Here is an 8531-nt window from a genome sequence, read left to right on the forward strand (position 1 = left end):
GCAAAGTACTACAGTTATTAATAATGGCCCCCTCATTCAAATGAAGAAATGAGACTCATAGCTCAAGTGATTTGGTCATGGCCATAGAGCTAGGAAATGTCAGCAGTGAGAGTTGGATCCAGGCTGCCTAATTCTGAGTCCAGTAATCTGTCCAATATGCCACTCTACTCCCACACTTCTATGAACCTGATTCTATGATTATGGTTGTTCCTAGAGCTGATCAGCACAGAAAGAGGCTGACCAGGACAAAGCACATAGTTGTGAAGTCATTCTCTTCTACAGATAATCATAGAATCTGGACTGCTTATAGCCTCTGGAGCATTTTTCTATTAACCTGACTGGCAGGGTAAAGATACTCTGGGTCTGAGGGGTGGGAAGAGACAGGGCATATATTCAGAGGCTTGTCATTCTTCTATTTTCAAGTGGGCATTTAGAAAGATTCATCCATCCAAAAATATTTATCTTACAAGTCTACATCCTCAGTACTTGCTTTAGGCAGTGTGGGGACCACAAAATTAATGCAAGTGAATTATAATGGTTGGTCTCAAGCCTCCAGGAGGTTACAATCAAGTCAGGAGATAAGAGATACATTCCTATCCACCTCAAAATATTTCATTATCTGCAATATTATTGCCATTCAGAAATATAATTCTATAGTTTCACCAATTTTCTCTCTTTCTCCCATTTTAGAGGAAGATAAATTCCTTTCTACTCATTTTTCAAACATACTATTCATTTCAAACCTTCACACGTCCTCTAAGATCTTTTATCTCTCACTTTTTACTGGCTCCTTTATCTCTGCCTAAAAATGTCTATGAGCCTCCCTTATCATGAAAATTTAGAGCCATGGGTCCCTTTCTCACACATGCCATCCCTGCATCTTTGAAAACACAACAAACAACTGTCCTAGGTTTAAGGCACTCTGTGGATCATCAATCTCCACCTAAAATAATTACTTATAATAGTCAGAAAACATATTAGTTCAAACAAAAGACATTTACTTAAACAACATTGCAGATAAATGAAAAAAAGTTTTTCCTGTGCATACATGAGGTATACTCTTTTCACAGATTTGTTATTGTTTAGTTGCTTTTCAACTCTTTGAGACACTATTTGTGGTTTTCTTGGCAAAGATACCGAAGTGGTTTGCCATTTCCTTCTCCAGTTAACTTTCCAAATGAGGAAACTGAGGCAAATAGGGCTAAATAACTTTCCTAGGATAACATAACTATTAAGTATCTGAGGCTATATTTGAACACAGGAAGTTGAGTCTTCCTCACTCCAGGCTCAGCACTCTATCCATTGTTACCACCTAGATGCTCTTTTCACAGGTTACCATACTACAAGTAGAAGATGATTCATATGGAGGAATTATATATTAATAATAATAAATACCTAGCATTTATGTATGTAATAGTAATGGTAATTTGAAGATCTTCCCTGCCCCTTGATAGGCTTAAGTGAATTTAAGGACATTCCCTGATCTGAAAATATACTCTTCTCCCTAACAGGCTGAATGTGGTCACATGGAGTCTCTGGTGAGAGGCTTACTTTGCAGGAATGCCCACACCTTGTTACTTTGTGATTAGGCTGTGGGTCACGAGGGTTGTGACATTCTCTGACCCTGGAGAAGGTTATATATACCCTGATGTGAAGTTTTGCTTTGGGGTTCACTCATGGGAAGAGTTGTGTGATTTGGCCAGATGAGACTCTGGGCAGCCGTTGAGTCCCCCGGCTTTGAAATCCCAGATGTTGGTGCCTCTCTCTCTAGTAACTAACTAGGTGTGGATGTAATGGTCAGACAGCTGGAAACCCTGTCTGTTGGTTTGTTTCTATGTCTGTATTTTTTTGTTTGCTTGTAACTTCCATTTGTATTTTTTTCTGAAGTTCAGGGTGCTGACTTTTCCCCCTGAACTAGGTAAATGATATATGTTTGATTAAAGTAAAATGGTTAACCCCTTTTGAGTTGCTTTCCTTTAGAAAAGCAGATCAATGAACTTGTGCTAGCAGCTATCCTGGGCATGCTAGGGTGATTGCTGCTACAATGCAGCATTGTAAAATTTGCAAATTACATATGTTATCTCATTTTATTCTCACAACAACCTATGACATAGGTGCTGTTATTATTAGTCTCATTTTACAGATGAAGAAACTTAGGTTTCAAGAGGATAAGTAACTTGCCTAGGATCATACTGTTAATAAGTGACTGAAGCAGCATTTGAACTTGAGTCTTCCTTATTTCAAATCCAGTGCTCTATCCACTGTGCCACCTACCTGCTCAAGGCACGTAATCCAGGAATATACATGGATGATAGAAACAGAAGTAATGCTTTCAATTGTGGAATATTAGGGAGGAACATATGGCAGGAACCTTTGGAGCCAGAACACAAACATGGAAGACATGTGCTTGCTGGTGATTTTTGCTGATGTCATGACATCATTCTTTGTGGTTCTCAGCTGAGTACTAGGTCTCTATTAGCTACTGTTATATCTGTTACTATGTTATATATCACATTATCTGTTAGCTACTGTATTATCTGTGCTGTCTGTGTCTTCTCTGTGCTGGGTATTGCATGGCCTCTGTTGGCATCTTCACTGTTGGGAATCATTGAACTTTTCTCTATTACCCTATTCTAGGCTTTAGCTTTTTATCTCCCTAATATTAAGATGTGGTGGATAGAAAGACTCTCCCTGACAAGAGTGGACTGAGATGTTTTTAGAGTATATTGCCTAGGCAAAGATCAAATTATACCTTTGTGTAGTGAAGGAGAGTTCAGATAAAGAACTCCTGGCACACAGAAACAGCTTCTGACAAACTTTATAGCTACCAATAAGGAAAGGAAGAAGATAGTTGTAGGGGGGGGGACCAATATTAGTGTTTGATCAACAGGGAGTGTAATCCATGCTATAGTAGAAGGACCCAAGCCCCCCAGGTCACACACACACACACACACACACACACACACACACACACACACAATGTGTATATAGCTTATATATACAAAGAGCTACTATGGTGCCAACAGGAGAGACCACCTTGCATTACAACCCAAATCCAGAATTTCCACTTCAAAGGCAAAATACTGCAAACAATCAGAAAGAAAGAGTTCAAGCACTAAGGAACAGAAGAAAATTTATGCAAGATATAGCAGCTATCACTATTTATGTACTCCTCTATGGGAACATTGGAGCAAAGGCTATAGAATCAAAAGCAGAACTGGTAAAGAAATGAAAGATGGCAGGCCTGGGCCCTTCCTCAAAATGGATGTTTCTGGAGGAACTCACCAATTGGAGAAGGTGGTATGTGTGTCTTTGTACACAATATACTCAGAGGTAGTTTAATGTAGTGGAAAAAGAGTTGATCTTGGATTTGGGAAGACTTGAGTCTGAGTCCCACTTCTGACACATACTGGCTATATGGAGATCCTGGGCAGGTCACTAAACCTTTCATAGTTTCAGGTAAATCTCTAAGAATATTTCCAAAGACAGTGCTGATTTCCACTTTTAGAGGGAATTTCTTTACCAGGATTTCCCTTAAATAATGAAAGTACAGATTCAACCTTATTATACCTGGGGACTTAAAAAGGATTGATTTCTTTTTTGAACTTTGGGCAAGGTCACCCTTGATAAAACTGTGTAGCAGCTGAATTTTGTCTTTAGTGCTTCTGAGAGATAGTATGGCATATTGGAAGGAGTTTCAACTTTGAGTCAGTAGAGAACCAGGCCAGAATTCTACTTTCAATACTTATTAATTATGTGAATATAAAGCAAATTTCTTTCTGAGCATGTTTCATCATCTATGTGATTGGAAAATAATAATACCTGCAGTATCAACTTCATAGTATTATTGTGAGGATCAAATGAGTTTTATAAGCTTTAGAATATAATAGTCAGCTTATGTTATTTTGGATTCTCTCCTACCCAGGTCTATTTCTTCCCTTCCCATTAAGGTGCCCAGAACTCATACACTGTCTTGTGTCTATATCTAATAGGGTTTGCTATTGTGGTGTTCCTTTTGAGTCTGTCATCCTTCTAGATTTCTCTCTATTCTTCTATCCATTCCTGAAACCATTCAGGGTCCTAAGTTAAGTAACAACTCTATGAATGGATAATAATCCATAGATGCCAATTTAACAATTTTTTCACCTAGTCTCTTGGGTGTTTCAGAGGAAATTAGCACATTTAACCGATCTCCCCATTCCTCCATCAGTGAAGGTGCTTCTTTATTATGTCATCTTCTGTGAGTGAATGGGAACTGGGGGTTTGGTATGAACTTCTGACATGTCTAAATACAGATTAGACAGTTTACAAAGCTGTTTGTTACTCTACCTACTTGCCCGTAACTCTAGTTTCCTATAGCATTAAATATTCCTTTCACCCTGAAGTGAGGAGGTTGCTGGATTGATCCTTCTGCTACCACAATCTCCTCTACAATAAGTAAGTCTAGTGTATTGAAGGCTGCTTTGGAGGCTACCTTGAAAATAGCTAACAATGGTATAAATATGTTCATTGTTATCCCTCCTAGGTAAGGTCTATTTTAATAAGGGTCTTCTAGAGAAGAAGCCTTCATTTAGCATTTCCCAAACTGTTCAAGGTATCCTACCTGATGTAAGGAGGGGTTCCTGTTATAAAATTATGTTAGATATATTTTTTGTATAAAATATTTGATATGAGATCATCTACAGATATATATGTGTGTGTATATATATATATATATATATATATATACACACAGCTGGAATTTGCAAAGTCAGGAGAAAAATACAGAGATCAGTGTCATAGAAGTCAAGGGAAGAGACAGTATGTGGTAATAAAGGAGTGTTGACAGTGTCTTAAGCTTCAGAGAAGTCAATTGCAATGAGGACAGAGAAAAGGACACTAGGTTTAGCACATCCCTGGTAAACTTAGAAGAAGAAAATTTGGGTGAGTGGTGATATCAGAAGACAGATCCTAAGGGACTCACTTTTTAGTTAAAGACCAAACCAGTATTTTCTAGGTCTTGTCTGTAGAAAACTCTCCTTCTATAGTTTATGTCTCTCATTAATATAGCTAAGCCAAAGAAACTAACATTTTATACAGAAGACTTTCAATTTCAGTGAGAAGGTGATAAAAAAGATAAAATCCTCTTTTCCCTCAAAGAGCATATTTCACAGGAGAACAGAAAATGCAGATCCCAAGCAGCTAAGACAAACCAACATCCCCTTTCCAAAGAAAGAAGTAATATCCTTTTTTTTGGGGGGGGTGGCCTTCAATTTAAGGATGATCATCCCTCCTATCTAATGTGTATATCAATGGGAATCACATTTTTGGAGCAGAGCCCCCAAATGAGACTGTGCTAAAGGATGGTATCCCATTTTATTTCCTATACCCTCAACCACCTGTTTTCATCTAGAGAAAAGCATTTGCTTTCACCCACAGAGTGATAATGAGATCAAAAGTCCATTAAAGTATTGGAGTATGGTTCTGAAGTCAGGACACTAGTTTGTGATTTTGTATTCTCAAGAAAAGCAAGGGGACCTGGGTAGAATTTCTACTAATACTTCTTTCAACTCTTCTCAAATTTTGAGCTTCTGAATTAAGTCTGGGTAGGATGAAATGGAACATGGTTCTTGTAGCATTTTTCATGTCTCCTAGGTTTAGCATTCAAAATGTTTTCAGAGTTCATGTGGTCAACTTACATGCCAGGGATTCTCTACATATTCCTGTGATTTTGTGAGTGATTTATCTGTTAAATGTAGCAGTGATGGAAAATTATGCAGATACTGCTTCCTTTTAAGGTCACTGAACCAAGCTGGATTACAGAGTGTGTTGTGTTTTAAATAGGAAAGTTTATTTATGGAAAATGCATTATGCCTGTACTGTTAGCCAATAAGGTGATATTTTGCATGGCTGCAAGTGGTGAGGCTTTGGTACTATTGAATTCCCAGGAAAATGTAAGACTATATAAAAACATTCTGAAGTTTCCAAATAAATTCTTCCTTTGATTGACTATTTAATTACCATGACATTTATGCCTGCTTATTCTACAACCTTAGCCATTTAGACATAGATTTATTTTTATGATCCACATATACAGTACCTAAAGTCCAAGTGTTCCTTTGGGCCTTAATTACAGTACCTTTTGAATTTAATGTACCCACCAACTGTTGGCTTAATATTAAGGTTAAATGATGTCTCCTTAGCAATTCCTGCTTCTTTGGAATTTTCATCCCCAATGGATAGAAGCAGCTGTGAAAATATGTATTTGTCACACACATTTATGTCCTTTAAGAAACTGTGGAGTGGGTCTAATGAAGGTCAAACTAAAAGAAAGTGTATATATATATATATATATATATATATACATATATACACACACACACACACACACACATACATATATATATCAAATTGTCCTTTCTATTTCTTTCTGGCTTGGTTTGCATGGAGATTTATGCCCATGGGGAAATTTAGTAAATGGGAATGGTAAGGAAGGGTGTGATTACCCCCAAAAAACTCATCACTGTAATCACAGAATGCCAAATTGAGAAGGGATCTCAGTGCATAGTCCAACCTCAACACATAAAAACAATCAGCATCTTCGGCATCTTCTACAGACCTGAAACACAGTCATCCTTCCTTTACTTAACAGTGTCTGATGACATAAAATCCAGAGCCTCCCGATGCAGTTCATTTTGTTTGTGTTTAGCTTTAATTATTAGGAAGTTTTATCCCTACATCAAAATGAAGTTTACCTCTTAGAAACGTCTACCCATTATTCTGAGTTATTCTGTTCTAGACTTGGTCAAGCAGACCAATGTTTTTTTTTTTTTCTAATGCTTCTTTCTCACATCAGCCATTCATATCCTACTTTTCATGCCTACTCTCTGTGTGACCATTGGCAGATCACTTGACCTCCCTGGGTCTCATCTGTAAAATGAGGGTATCGGATTAGTTGACTTTTGCGGTTCCTTCCAGTTCTAGATTTTTGAAATGAAATATACTCAGTTTCTTCAACCAATTCTTCCAATGCAAGAATATGGGACCCTTCTCAAGTTGGCTGGATTTCCTCTGAAAAGCTCTCAGCTTTTTATTATCCTTTCACACCAGACATTTATATAGCACTTAAAATTTTACAAAATCCCTTTCCTGCTTCACCTGAAAAGAGTAAACTGTGCATGTTAGCTAGAAAATGCAAGTAAAATCATCACTATTTTACAGATAAAGACTCTGTTGTTTGGAGACTTATGCAGGGTAATAAAAAATGAGCATCAGAGTCAGGATTCCAACCCAGGATCTTTAACTCCAAATCTTATTCTTCTTACTGCCATATCAAGCTGGTGGGGGAAGGACAGTAAAAGGAGCCTGAAGACTATGAGGGAAGCTGTTGGGAGTTTTCTCAGTGTGAGGGTTTTGGCTAGTCTTTTTTTTAGTTTTCTTTTTCACATCATTAATCTGACTAAATGGGGTCAATATTCACACTGAAGAGATAATTGATTGATATACATTTTGAAACCCAGATTATTAACCTATAGTATAGGGGTTGTGGAAGATAATGCTTTCTGCATGGGCAATATGTATGTTCTTACAGAGACATGTTATTCTACTGGTATGTAGAATTCTTAGGTGAGGAAGCTTGAGAGGCCGTGAATAGATTCTGGGCTTGGAGTCAGGAAGTCCTGAGTTCAAATGCGGTCTCGGACACTTACTATCTGTGTGACCCTAGACAATTTACTTCCTCTCTATTTGCCTCAGTTTCCTCAACTATAAAATGGGGATAATAATAGCATCTACCTTGCAGGATTATTGTGAGAATCAAATGAGATAATGTTGTTAAAAATTATTAAAAATGCTTATTCCCTTCCTCTTCTCTGGAGCACCAAGAGGCAAGACTTTAACCCAGCTCTTTTTGACTCTAAGGGTGCCTCTCTTTTCTAAGTACTCATATAGCCATAATAATAATAATATACATCTTAAAAAAACATAGAAAAATTTGCATGCTATACTATCTATCATTTTAGAAGGCTACTGAAATTCATGAAAAGTTTTGTGACACACTGAATTGCAACAACTTTAGAGAGGAGAAAATCCAGTACTCCTTGGGTTGTTATATACCAGATAAATATATTATATATAATATTGGGGAAATAATATTATATATTTATATATATTAATATATAATAATATAATAAATATATAAACATCTGGGTATATGTTATATATCCAGATAAATATATGAAAGACTCCCTTTCATATAGGCTGCCTGTCTTCTAACCCAACGGCAGGAATTAGGGTTGAAACACCAGTTGCTCAGGTTGCTACAACAAGAAAACTATTTAAAGCACAGGGCTTTACTTATACCAAAGTTGTGAATTTAATCCCTGTCTGGTCAGTTAGCTTTAATCTACATCTAGACTCATCTCTAATTCTCACCATCTACCTTGTAAATGGATATTGTCTTTTTAAAGGGATCAGGAAATGTGAATGATATGGTACAAGTCATTACCACTCCTGGAAAACAATTCAGTACTCGGCACTCTGATGATATTAGT

The sequence above is a fragment of the Petaurus breviceps genome, unplaced genomic scaffold, assembly GCF_028583685.1.
Source record: "Petaurus breviceps papuanus isolate PSGF00001 unplaced genomic scaffold, PetGlider_PUasm1.0 91133, whole genome shotgun sequence".
Classification (NCBI taxonomy): Eukaryota; Metazoa; Chordata; class Mammalia; order Diprotodontia; family Petauridae; genus Petaurus; species Petaurus breviceps.